This window comes from Oryctolagus cuniculus, chromosome 8 (assembly GCF_051225735.1).
Source record: "Oryctolagus cuniculus isolate XC-2025 breed Fujian yellow rabbit chromosome 8, ASM5122573v1, whole genome shotgun sequence".
NCBI lineage: Eukaryota > Metazoa > Chordata > Mammalia > Lagomorpha > Leporidae > Oryctolagus > Oryctolagus cuniculus.
The window spans coordinates 3,621,418-3,635,479 of record NC_142874.1 but is presented as its reverse complement, the minus strand read 5'-3'; positions in this window follow the sequence as shown (position 1 = coordinate 3,635,479).

Sequence of the window (14,062 nt, the reverse complement as noted above, 5' to 3'; positions counted from 1 at the left end):
AGAGGGAGAGGGAGAGGGAGAGGGAGAGGGAGAGGGAGAGGGAGAGAGATCTTTCATCCACTGGTTCACTCCCCCAAAGGCCACAATAGCTGGGATTGGGGGATTGGGCCATGTCAAAGCTAGGAGTCAGTCACTTTATAGAGGTCTGCCAGGTAAATTAACAGGGAGCTAGAACTGAAATGGGGTAGTCAGGACTCAAACTGGTACCCAATTGGCTGGTGCCGTGGCTCACTAGGCTAATCCTCTGCCTGCAGCACTGGCACCCCAGGTTCTAGTCCTGGTTGGGGCACCAGATTCTGCCCTGGTTGCTCCTCTTCCAGTCCAGCTCTCTGCTGTGGCCCTGGAGTGCAGTGGAGAATGGCCCAAGTGCTGGGCCCTGCACCCACATGGGAGACCAGGAAGAAGCACCTGGCTCCTGGCTTTGGATCAGCAGCGCAGCACACTGGCTGTAGTGGCCATTTGTGGGGGGAACCAATGGAAGGAAGACAATTCTGTCTCTTTCTCTCTCTCACTGTCTAACTCTGCCTGTCAAAAATAAATAAATAAGCATAAATTAAAAAAAACTGGTACCCAATTGAGATACTGGCACTGTGGGCTGTCTTAACACAATGTGGCTGAATATCAGACCCTGGGTTCATTTCTTGTGGTTGGGGTCTCTAGGAAAGTAGCATCCTGGGGGATAGCATTGGGTGTAGCAGATAGAGCAGCTATGTGTGGGGTCCAGAATTCCATATGAGAGCCAGTTCATGATTTTGCTGCTCTGCTTCCCATCCAGTTCCCTGCTAATGTGCCTGGGAAAGCAGTGGAGGATGGCCCAAGCACCTGGGCACCTGCAACCATGTGGGATACCCAGAAGAGGCTTTTGGCTCTTCTCTTCAGACCAGCCCAGCTCTGGCCATTACAGTAATATGAGAAATGAGCCAGAAAATGAAAGATCTAACTCTATATGTCTATCTCTCTATCTGAAACATTAAAAATGAAAACCAGTAACAGAAGATATATAGCAGGGAGAGTTCAGGAGATACAGAAGGATCAGTTCCACATCAGTAGATACATTTTAAAAAGTAGCATATTTCACCTATAACAGAACACAACAACCACTTCACTTTTCCCTTTCTTCTCTTATTCTCCATTCACCTGCTTATATATACATGTTATAAGCTTGAAGTGGGATATAAACTCAGATACTTACAGAGCTTTATTCTACTCTTTTGAAAAGGTTCCCATCCATGTTCCAGAAGGTAAAGTCTTATGGGTTTCTCAATTTGGTTGAACATAGGCATTTTGCATCTCTCTCTCTCTAGGATATTTGCTTATTTATTCATTTTTATTTTTATATTTAAATGCTTATGACATCATGTAGTTCATATTTTAAAGAACTGCATCACCAATTTCCTTCCTAGATTTAGGCACCAAAATCTTCCAGATCTAGGCCAAGTTAGTTCATGCAGTTTACCAGGACCTGGGCCTGATTAAAGATTATCTCTCACTAGTCCAAGTGATCAATTTCAGTTCACAATTGATCATAATGAAAGGGCTAAGAGTCAAAGGGAGCACATAAACAAGTCTAGTACCTGCTAATACTAACCAATAGAATAAATAAAGGGGAGAGTGATCCAATATGGGAAGTGAGATACTCAGCAGACTCATAGAATGGCGGATGTCCTAAACAGCACTCTGGCCTCAGAATCGGCCCTAAAGGCATTCGGATCTGGCTGAAAAGCCCATGAGAGTATTTCAGGCATGGAAAGCCAAGACACTCTGCCAAAAAAAAGAAAAAAACTAAATGAAAGATCTCTGTGAGTGAGATCCCAGTAGAAAGAACAGGTCTTCAAAGAAGGAGGTACCTTTCTCTGAAGGGAGGAGAGAACCTCCACTTTGACTATGACCTTGTCTAAACAAGATAAGAGTCAGAGAACTCAAGGGGCTTCCATAACCTTGGAAACTCATGACTGGTGAAGAGGGAGATTACTGATGCCATAAACAGGAGTGTCAATTTGTAAAGTCAACAACAGGAGTCACTGTACACTTACTCCTCATGTAGGATCTCTGTCCTTAATGTGCTCTACATTGAGGCTTAATGCTATAACGAGTACTCAAACAGTATATTTCACTTTGTGTTTCTATGGGGGTGCAAACTGTTGAAATCTTTACTTAATGTATACTAAACTGATCTTCTGTTAAAAAAAAAAGAAGAAATTAGCAATTCCCAACTTGACTCTCACTGGGATTAAACATGACAATAGGTCTGATCTGATTTCATCATCATTTAAAAAATCATCTATTATTTTTCACTTTATGTTTCTGTGTGGGAGCAAACTGTTGAAATCTTTACTTAATGTATGCTAAACTGATCTTGTGTATATAAAGAGAATGGAAAATGAATCTTGATGTGAATGGAAGGGGAGAGGGAGTGTGAGAGGGGAGGGTTGTGGGTGGGAGGGATGTTATGGGGGGGGAAGCCATTGTAATCCATAAGCTGTACTTTGGAAATTTATATTCATTAAATAAAAGTAAAAAAAATAAAAAATAAAGATTATCTCCCGGGGCCAATGTTGTCACATATCCGGTTAAGCTACTGCCTGTGAACCTGGCATCCCATGTAGAATCCAGTTTGAGCCCTGGCTGCTCCACTTCCTGTCTAATTCCTTGATAATGCACCTTTGAAAGCAGTTGAAGATGGCCCAAATCCCTGGGCCTCTGCCACCATGTAAGATTCCTGGAAGAAGCTCCTGGCTTCTGGCTTTGGCCTGGCCAAGTCCTGGCCATTGACACCATCTGTGGAATGATCCAGTGACCCAGGCCAAAGCCAGGAGGTTAGAATGCCATTTGGGTTTCCCACTTGTGTGGCAGAGGTCCAAGGACTTGAGCTACATTGTGTTGTATTCCCAGGTGCATTCACAAGGAGCTGTGTTGAAAGCACAGCAGACAGAATCAAAGTGGCATTCTCATATGGGATGCTGACATTGCACTCAGTGGCTTTACCTGTTATACCACAACGCCAGCTCCGCAGAGAAGATTCTTGACCTGATTGTCAGATAATCAATCAATATACAGCTGAAAGTGCCTGGAGTACTGAATAATAACTTACACACATTTGTAATGAAGAGAAAATCCTGTAAGATCCATCTAATTTCTTGTTGTATCAGTGATGGATTTGAGTAGACTTAGGACCTGTAAGTGAAATGCATCCTGATCTCATTAAATCTCCACAATGCTGTGAACAAAAATGAGAATGTGACTTTGGGGTCAGACATCTGTTTGACTCCCATCATATCATCTCAGGAAAGAAATGGACAGTTTGAGAACTGAGTATGGCAGCTTTAAGTCATCTAATTTTCAATATTCTTTCAGGTTTGCAGGTAGTGAGGCTCTAATAGTACTCACAGAAATCTTAGAATATCAGTGGGAGAAGAGAGTCCCAGATAGGACAGCATTGCTTCAGTGAATTCATTATCAGTTGGGTTTTCATTAGAGCTTGTGTGTTGATTAGATCTGGTAAACAAAGCAAGTGTAGAAAAAAAGTAAAAAGAAAAAAAAAAGCAAGTGTGGAAATTGGAAAAGCTCAGAAGAGGAACAAAAATCATTAGAGCCAAAAATATGTGACTTAAAATTTTTCTATAAAAAGAAAACAAATTGAATACAGTTATAGTAATTAATTTCTTTTCCAGGCTAAATAAACTTCTCATGTGGGGAGTAATTGCTCCAAGTAGTATGATGATAACTTCATTTTCCTTTTAATAATGAGAGAAATGAATTTAAATTGAGGCAGGAGGGACAGCATTTTGATCCAGTGGATTAAATTGCAACTTGTGATGCTGGCATTCCATATTGAAGTGGTTATTCAAATCCCAGCTGCTCTGCTTCTGATCCAGCTCCCTGCTAATACACCAGAGAAATCAGTAGATGATGACTCAAATGCTTGGGCCCTGGCTACTCAAGAGGGAGAAATGGATTGTGCTCCAGGCTACTGACTTCAGCCAGGCCCAGACCCATCTGTGAAGCAGGAGATAGAAGACCTCTCACTCTTTATCTGTCTCCCTCTGTCTCTCTAAATTTGCCTTTCAAATAAATACACAAATCTTTGAAAAAAAGAAAAGAACTTCAGAAACATTTATTTGTATGCCTACACACTCAGTAAGGCAGTTACTGAGCCTACCATATCATAGGCACAATCCTAAGAGAAGCCAAACATATAAATAGAGGATGGATTCTGCCCTACATTCAAGTGGAAGTATAGAATATGTAAACAAGTAAAACAGAAAAGTATAATTCACCAGTTCTACAAATGAAGTGAATAACTTAAAGTAAGGGCATAGAGGAGATGACAGGATATAAGTCTGGGCAGCTCAGAAAATGCTGCAAAAGTAATGCCAAATTTTGACAAATGGACCAAGTACAAAGATAGTGTGAGAAGGTCATCCTAGACAGGGAAGCATGAACAAAATATGAGCTATGAAACATGGGAAATGATGTATGCCAAGTCATGTGGTAAAACAAGAACATATTCAATGGGAAAGAGGCAGAGTGAAAAATGGTAAAGTCAGAGCCAACCCAAAAAATATGTGTCATGCTAGAATGTGAACCTTTGTCTATATATAGAATTTGTCTATATATAGAATCATGTCATCTGCAAATAGGTATAGTTTTATTTCCTCCTTCCCAATTTGTATCCCTTCGAATTCTTCTTCTTGCTAATGGCTCTGGCTAAATCTTCCAGGATTATATTGAAAAGCAATGGTGAGAATGGTTATCCTTGTCTTGTTCTAGATCTCAGTGGAAATGTTTCCAAATTTTCTTCATTCAATGCGATGCTGGCCTTGGATTTGTCATAAATTCCCATGATTGTATTGAGGAATGTTCCTTCTATATCCTATTTGCTTAGAGTTTTCATCATGAAAGGGTGTTGTAATTTATCAAATTCTTTCTCTGCATCTATTGAGATAATTATATGTTATTTGTTCAATTTGTTGTGATGTGTTGCTGTGGATTTGTTCTGAGAGGAGGAGCATGGTGGGGGTGAGAGGCAGGAATCACCACACAGACCCCGGAAGTTGGGTGAAAGTGGGCCAGAGGCTAGCAGCCCACAGACTCATTTATTTCAACTGGTATAGCTGCTTAAATAGTCAAGGCAGCCAATCCAGTCAAGGGGCAGTTTATGCCCTAACCAATCACAGCCTGTTGCCAGGCAGTATCCAAAGCCATCCAATCACAGCCTGTTGCCAGGCAGGCTCTGTTGCCTGGTGGTTTCCCAGGGGGTTGCCCAGGGGGTTTCTGAAGCCACTCCTGAGTAACTGACAACATCTTGGCATGGCCTTCTCATTCCACCACAATGAATATATGACATTGATTGGTTTGTGAATGTAAAACCGTTCTTGCATACCTGGCATGAATCACACTTGGTTTGAGTGAGTGATCTTTTTGATCTGTTGTTGGATTCAATTGGCCAGAATTTTGTTGATGATTTTTGCGTCTACTTTCATCAGAGAAATTGGTCTGTAGTTCTCATTCTCTGTTGTATCTTTTCCTGGTTTAGGAATTAAGGTGAAGTTGGTTTCATAGAAAGAATTTGGGGGGATTCCATCCCTTTCAATCATTTTGAATAATCTGAGGAGAATTGGAGTTAGTTCTTCTTTAAATGTCTGATAGAATTTAGCAGTGAAGCCATCTGGTCCTGGGCTTTTCTTTGTTGGGAGGGTCTTTATTACTGATTCAATTTCTTGGTAATTGGTCTATTTATGTATTCTATGTCTCATGGCTCAATTTGGGTAGATTGCATGTGTTCAGGAATCTATCCATTTTCTCTGTTTCTCAGTTTGTTGTCATACAGCTCTTTGTAGTAATTTCTGATGATTCTTTTTATTTCTGCCATGACTATTGTCACATTTCTTTTTTCATCTCTAGTTTTACTGATTTGGGTCTTCTCTTTTTTTGGTTAGTTGGGCAAATGGTGGGTCAATTTTGTTTTTTCAAAAAATCTTTTGCATTGTTTTTTGCTTCTATTTTGTTGATTTATTCTCCAATTTTAATTATTTCTTTTCTCCTACTAGTTTTGGGTTTAGTTTGCTGTTGTTTTTCTAAATTCTTGAGATGCATTGATAGCTCATTTATTTGGTGCCTTTTCAATTTCTTGATGTAGGCACCATTTGCTATAAACTTTCCTCTTAACACTGTTTTTGCTGTATCTCATTACTTTTGATATGTTGTATTGTCATCTTCATTTGTTTCCAGAAATTCTTTTATTTATCTTTTGATTTTTTTATGACCCACTGTTCATTCAAGAGCATGTTGTTCAGTTTCCATATGTTTACCTATGTTCTGGAGAGTCCTAATTTGTTAATTTCCAGTTCATTACATTGTATTCAGAGAGATTTTGATTTTTTTGAATTTGTTGAGACTTGTTTTATGGCCTACCAGGTGGCCAGTCCTAGAGGAGGTTCCATGCACTGCTGGGAAGAATGTTTATTATGGAACTGTAGGATTAAAAGTTCTGTATATATCTCTTAGGTCCATTTGGTCTATAGTGTTGATTAATTCTGTTTCCTTGGGGATATTCTGTCTGGTTGATTTGTCCATTGCTCAAAGTGGGGTATTGAAATACCCCATTACAATTGTATTTGAGTCTATGTCTCCCTTTAGCTTCCTTAACATTTCTTTTAAATAGCCAGGTGCGGCCGGTGCCGCTGCTCACTAGGCTAATCCTCCGCCTTGCGGCGCCGGCACACCAGGTTCTAGTCCTGGTCGGGGCGCCGGATTCTGTCCCAGTTGCCCCTGTTCCAGGCCAGCCCTCTGCTGTGGCCAGGGAATGCAGTGAAGGATGGCCCAAGTGCTTGGGCCCTGCACCCCATGGGAGACCAGGAAAAGCACCTGGTTCCTGGCTCCTGCCATCGGATCAGCGCGGTGCGCCGGCCGCAGCGCGCTGGCCGCGGCGGCCATTGGAGGGTGAACCAACGGCAAAAGGAAGACCTTTCTCTCTGTCTCTCTCTCTCACTGAACACTCTGCCTGTAAAAAAAAATAAAAAATATAAAAAAATAAATAGCCAGGTGCCCTTTAACTAGATGAATACACATTTATAATAGTTACATCTTCCTGTTGAATTGATCCCTTAATCATTACATAGTGCCCTTCTTTGTCTCTTTAAACAGCTTTCGTTTAAAAGTCTATTTTGTGTGATATTAGGATGGCTACACTGTGGTGGAATGAGAAGTTTCTCATGCAACCAGCACACTTAAAGATCAGTGCTTGGTCATACATTATGTGGATGATATCTTACTTGCTCACAAGAATGCAGCAACTCTGAATGCCTGTCTAAGTGAGACAGTAAGAAATTTACAATTCCTGGGTTTATCTATTGCCACAGAAAAGGTACAACATTTTCCTCCCTTTCAATTCTTGGGTTATCAAATCTCCTCCCATATATCTCCAATAGGACCAAACCTAAAAGTGAAGCATAAATACTCACTTAATGAACTTCGGCAACTATGTGGTCAAATCAATTGGCTGAAGCCCTTCCTTCCCCTAACACCTGCAGAACTTAGACCGCTATACGATTTACTGACTAAGGGAAACAGCCCTTCTTCCAAATCACACTGACAGCCAACCAAAACCAGCTGAACAAGACTGAGACTCCACCTTGTTAGCAGACGCACCTGCCCTATCATCCTACCCTGAGGAACTGTCCATAGCCATACCTGTTACTGTTTTATACCCCACTAGCTCTGGTCAGCCACTCAAATGGCCCACAGCTTGTGTGCAGTCATGCCATTCCTGATAACCATTATTCCTCATTCCTACCCCTATCTGAGCAAGCAATCCTGTGGTCTCTCGATTTGAGCACTGGTTAGTCAATGACGGGTAAGATCCCCTGGGGGACAACCTAAGACAGGCACAGCTGTGTACGGAGACCACATGGAAATAGGGTCAACAATGTTATGGCCAAGAATCATGCCTCCCGTTGCTCAAAAATAAATGAAAAGGGGGAAATGTGGTGGAATGAGAAGGCCATGCCAAGGTGGCCACTGGCAAGCGAGTGTCAGTTACTCAGGAATGGCTTTGAAACCCACCTGGCAATGGAGCCTGCCTGGCAACAGGCTGTGATTGGTTGGAGCATAGACTGCCCCTTGACCACATTGGCTGGTCTTGACTATATAAGATGTGGTTCCAACTGTAATAAACAAGTCTGCAGGCTGCTTGCCTCAAGCTTGCTTTCACCTGACTCCTGGGGTCTGTGTGCTGACTCCACGTCTCTTGCCCCCACCACGCTGCTCCTCTCAGAAATGAATACACTGCAACATTGTTGAGAAAGCAACAGCAACACTACACTAGCTCTTTTTGGGTTTCTTTTGGCATAGAATATCTTTTTCCATCCTTTCACTTTCAGTCTGTGTGCATCATTGTTGGTGATAGCTGTTTCTTGTAGGCAGCAAATAGATGGGTTTTGATTTTTAATCCATTCAGCCAGTCTGTGCCTTTTAACTGGAGAGTTAAGGCAATTTTCATTCAAGGTGACTATTGAGAAGGAAAGATTTGCCCTGCCTTTTTCCAAAAATATTCCAGTTTTTTACTTTGGATTTCCTTTGTACCTTTACTGGGAGATTTCTTCCCTTAACTTCTTCCATAATGATGACCATGTTTTTGTGTTTCTGTGTGCAGCACATCCTTAAGTATCTTCTGCAGGGTTGGATGGGTGGTCACAAATTCTTTCAGTTTCTGTTTGTCATGAAGGTCTTTATTTCACCTTCATTCATAAATGAGAGCTTTTCAGGGTGCAGTATTGTGGGATGACAGTTTTTTTTTTTTTCTCTTATGACTTTGAGTATTTCTCGCCATTAACTACTAGCTTGTAGAGTTAATTATGAGGAGTCTGCTGTGAGTCTAATTTCAGATCCTCTGAAAGTAATCTAGCATTTCTCTTGTGCACATTTTAGAATCTTTTTTAATGTTTTATTGTGGAGAGTTTGATTACAATGTGTCTTGAAGACAATCTTTTCCGGTCATATCTATTAGTTCTATGTGCTTCCTGTAATTAGATGTCCCTTTCATTCTTGAAATTGGGGAAAATTTTCTGTTACTATTTCACTAAAAAGTTCTTATAATCCTACGTCTCTTTCCATGCCTTCAGGAATTTCTAGAACCTGTATGTTGGTTCATTTGATAGTGATCTATAGATTCCCACCAGTGTTTTTTATTTTTTATTTTTTAAATTTCTTCTTCTTGTGTTTGGTCTGACTATAATTTACTGTGCTTTGTATTCTAAATCAGATAATCTTTCCTTTGCTTAACTGATTCTGTTATTAAGACTCTCCATTGTATTTTTATCTGTTCTATTGAATTGTTCATTTCCAAGATTTCATTGTGATTTCTCTTTAAGATCTCAATTTCATGGGAACATCCAGGACTCAATTCAATGTCCAGTGGGATGCCAGCAACTCAGGTGGCAGCTTTACCTGTTATGCCACAATGTAGTTTCCCATTTTGGCAGTTTTAGAAGCACTCTTATGCCTCTAATTTTTTAACCAAATTATTAAGACACCTGACCCCCACAATGGAGAACCTGGATTTAATTATCTATCTGGCTGTGACTCCTAACTACAATTTAACACAAAATCAAGCCCTGGAATACAGTGATAATGGCATAATTAATTGGATTCTTTCTACCCATATAGGAGCCTAAGATTAAGTTTCTGGTCCTGTCTTCTCCCCATTACAGGTAGTTGGAGAGTGAAGCAGTGGATAACATGGGAGCTATCTCAATCTTTTTTTTTTTTTGAAGGTTTTTTTATTTACTTGAAACTTGGAGTTACACACAGAGAGAAGCAGAGGTAGAGGCAGAGGCAAAGGCAGAGGCAGAGGCAGAGAGAGAGAGGTCTTCTACCTGCTGGTTCATTCCCCAATTGGCCACAATGGCCTGAACTGCGCCAATGGGAAGCCAGGATCCAGGAGCCTCCTCCAGGTCTCCCATGTGGGTGCAGGGGTCCAAGGGCTTGGGCCATCTTCTTTTATTTTTTTTAACTTTTAATAAATATAAATTTCCAAAGTAAACCTTGGATTATAGCAGCTTCCCCCCCATAACCTCCTTTCCACTCGCACCCATCCCATCTCCTACTCCCTCTCCCATCCCATTCACATCAAGATTCATTTTCAATTATCTTTATATACAGAAGATCAATTTAGCATATATTAAGTAAAGATTTCAACAGTTTTCAGCCACACAGAAACACAAAAAATAAAGTACTGTTTGAGTACTAATTATACCACTAATTCACATCGAATAACACATTAAGGACAGAGATCCTACATGGGGAGTAAGTGCACAGTGAATCCTGTTGTTGATTTAACAATTGACACTCTTATGTATGGCATCAGTAATCACCCTAGGCACTTGTCATGAATTTCCAAGGCTATGGAAGCCTCTTGAGTTCGCCAACTCTGATCTTATTTAGACAAGACCATAGTCAAAGTAGAAGTTCTCTCCTCCCTTCAGAGAAAGATGCCTCCTTCTTTGATGACCTATTCTTTCCTCTGGGATCTCACTTAGAGATCTTTCATTTAGGTCATTTTTTTTTTTTTGGCCAGAGTGTCTTGGCTTTCCATGCCTGAGAAACTCTCATGGGCTTTTTAGCCAGATCTGAATGCCTTAAGGGCTGATTCTGGCTATCTCAATCTTAATCTCTGAGTTCCTGCTTCCCAGCTTTTGCCTGGCCTAGCCCCAGCTATTGTGGGAATTTGGGGAGTAATCCCACAGATGCACAATCTCCCTGATTCTCAAAGAAAAAATATATGATTAAAAAAGCCCTGAAAGCTGGCACCACAGCTCACTTGGCTAATCCTCTGCCTGCAGCACCGGCACCCCGTGTTCTAGTCCCGGTTGGGGTACCAGATTCTGTCCTGGTTGCTCCTCTTCTAGTCCAGCTCTCTGCTGTGGCCCGGGAAGGCAGTGAAGGATGGCCCAAGTGCTTGGGCCCTGCACCTGCATGGGAGACCAGGAGGAAGCACCTGGTTCCTGGCTTCGGGTAGGTGCAGTGTGCTGGCCATAGCAGCCATTTGGAGGGTGAACCAAAGGAAGGAAGACCTTTCTCTCTCTCTCTCACTGTCTAACTCTGCCTGTCAAAAAATAAAAAAAGCCCTGAAAACCAACATGTGAAATTTTGCCCAGTTTGTACTTCTAGTGTTGATTTATATTTTTATTCCATTACACTTAGGGAATGTGCTTGGTACAATTCCAATTTTCTAAAACTATTTGAAACTGAATTTTCTGAACTACAGGTGATCCCACCTGAAGAATGGTTAAGAACATGTGATCTGGGATGGGTGTTGTGTTATAGTAGATTAAGCCACTGACACTTCTGTTCCAGCTCATTGCTAATGCACATGGGAAAGCAGAAGATGCCTCAATTCCTTGGCCTCTGAATCCTTGTCAGAGACCTGGAACAAGTGCCTAGCTCCTGGCTTTCGCCTGACTCATTCCTGACTGTTGTGGCCTTTAGGTGAGTGAACCAGCAGATGGAAGATCTATCAATTTATCTCTTACTCTCTTTCTCTGCAACTCTGTCTTTCAAATAACTAAATAAACTTTTTTTTTAAAGAGTATGTGTTCTGATGCTGTCAGGTAGAATGTTCCTTATATGACTGCTCAAAAAGTTGATCTACACTGTTGTTCAAATAGACTATTCTGTCAGGGTCTCAAGCCCGATGCTAGCCCCTGACCAGCAGGGGCAGCGCAAGCACACCCCAATGGAAGGCAAATGGGAGGGGTAAGGTCGACGGGTGATGAACACACCACAAGCACCCGTGAGTTCTGTGGAAGCAGGAACCACTTTATTGAAGAAGTATGCAGGCTTATAAAGCTTACAAAAGACATGGGCAGTAGGGGAGCCAATCAGCAAAAAGGTCATGCAGGCATCGGTGGACCATGCACAGGGGCATCTTAAGCAAAGTATAGGAATCACACACTGTCCATGTGTCCAGAACTAAAGCAGACCTATCCCTGCCGGTGGTCTGATCAGCATCTGCAGACACGCCCCTCGAACATCTGCCAGGTGCCATATTGTAATGGAGATTTTAAGCAATGCCCAAGATTTCCCCCTTTTTGTTTTATATTAAAGAGAGGAAGAGGAACTGAGCGGATAGGGTGCCTGTCTTAGGTTGTCCACTCTGACTGGTAGCAGCCTTTTAGGGAGCATGTCTACCTTAGGTTGTCCCCCTCTGGGGATCTTACCTATCTTTGACTACTACTCCAGCTGTTAAGGGCTGCCCCAAGGGGATCTTACCCATCATTGGCTACCACCTCAGCAACTCAGAGTCTGATGTATTATACCTCTTCATCTTGGCAGCGGCCATGGGCAGATGTATAGGGTTTCCAATCTGGTGCTTGAAGAGCAGCATAACCCGGTTCTTAAAGAGTGGCATATTGTTGTCGGACCACCATTAACTGGACTGCAGTGATGCAATCTTGGACAAATTTACAAGGACAATGGAGACCAAGGGGCCCACAATGGGGAGGAGATAAGGAAGCCATCCCCCAAGCCCCGACCACAGGTAACTAGAGCTTCAAGGTCTTCTTGGAGGGTCTTTATCTTGTCCTTAATGATGCTGGAGCAATTAGCATAAAAGCAGCACTCCTGATGTACCATGATGATCCAGTCACAATGAGACAGAGTCCAATATGGTCTTTTCATCCCTGTAAGAGAAAAAGAAAAATCACTCCTCAGGAGGGGGTCCTCCTGGGTGACCTTCTTTGGCAGGGTACCCATATGGGATTAGAATTCCCCTGAGGGAAGACACATCCAAATCCTTTACTAACACTTATCAGTGGGTCTGGTCCTTGCCAGCATCCTGTCAGTGGGTCCATCCATTTTACCCTAACTGAAAGGTAGGATACTTGGAGGGACCAATGTTTGTGAAAGGCTGAAAAGGGCTGATGTTTTGGAAAATTTAAAATATGAGCATGGCCATTAGTAGCTGGTCTTGTGGGGGTATGATTCCCCCTTTTTGTTTTATAAGTTTTTTTTATAATCTTATTTTGTTTTTTGATATGTTTAACCTGAGCAATTTAACCAAGGCTGTGGGCTAGATCTGATCAGATTTAAGGTAATCACTCAAACATTAAAGACAGGCAAATCCAATAAAACATGAAACCTTCAAGACACGTGCAAACTCTCATCAGATAAGTTAGCTATAGCAGCACAGAGAAGGGCTGGTTATCAGTGTAGGAGCCCATTGCTTAGGACAGGGAATACATCTCAACTTAAGGTTTCTGATTGGCTTAAAGGAACAGTCAGGCATGTCTTTCGTATTCACCTGTGAAGACCTAAGAGGTAGAAGTTTAATCCAAATTTCACGGAGGTAGTCGTGTTCTCTAGCACCTGGTAAGGTCCCTTTTATTTAAGCTGAAACTGATCTGAAGAGGATCTTCTTATGAATGGCTTGCTCAGGAATTTCTAATGTTGGAGTTTTTGTTAAAAACTCCTTGACTCCTTGGAACACCTTTGCAGCTGCCCTGACCAATACAGTGTCTGTTTCAGAGGCTTTCAAGCAAACACAAGGCTTAGCATACAAATCCTGGACTCCTTAACAACTTTTATAGTTACCCTTTTCAGTACAGAGTCTACATCAGGGCCTCTTTAAAGCTACACACAAAAGTTTGAAATACAAATCTTGGAATCCAAATTCCATAGAATCCTGTCATCAGTAATTCCCAATACCAGAGCTTTTATTTAGAAGCTCCTTAGTTCTCTGGAACAACTTTGCAGCTACCCTTTTCAGTACGGAGACTGCATTAGGGCATCTTTAAAGCTACATGCGAAAGCTTGGGATCCAAATTTTGGAGTGCAAAGTTCACAGAATCTTGCCATTCTCAGAAATCTCCTTGGCTGCCTTTAAATATCTGACCCTATGTTATGGCCATGCCTGCGTGGGTGCAGCAGGCCACATTGACTGGAAGAGAGTGCAGAGAAAGGCTGTGGTCCCCCATTTACAGGGAAGACTGCGCAGGCTGTGGGGTTGGGTAGGCACACTGTTTACAAGATGGCAGTGGGTGATCCAAGGGAGGGGAATACCCTT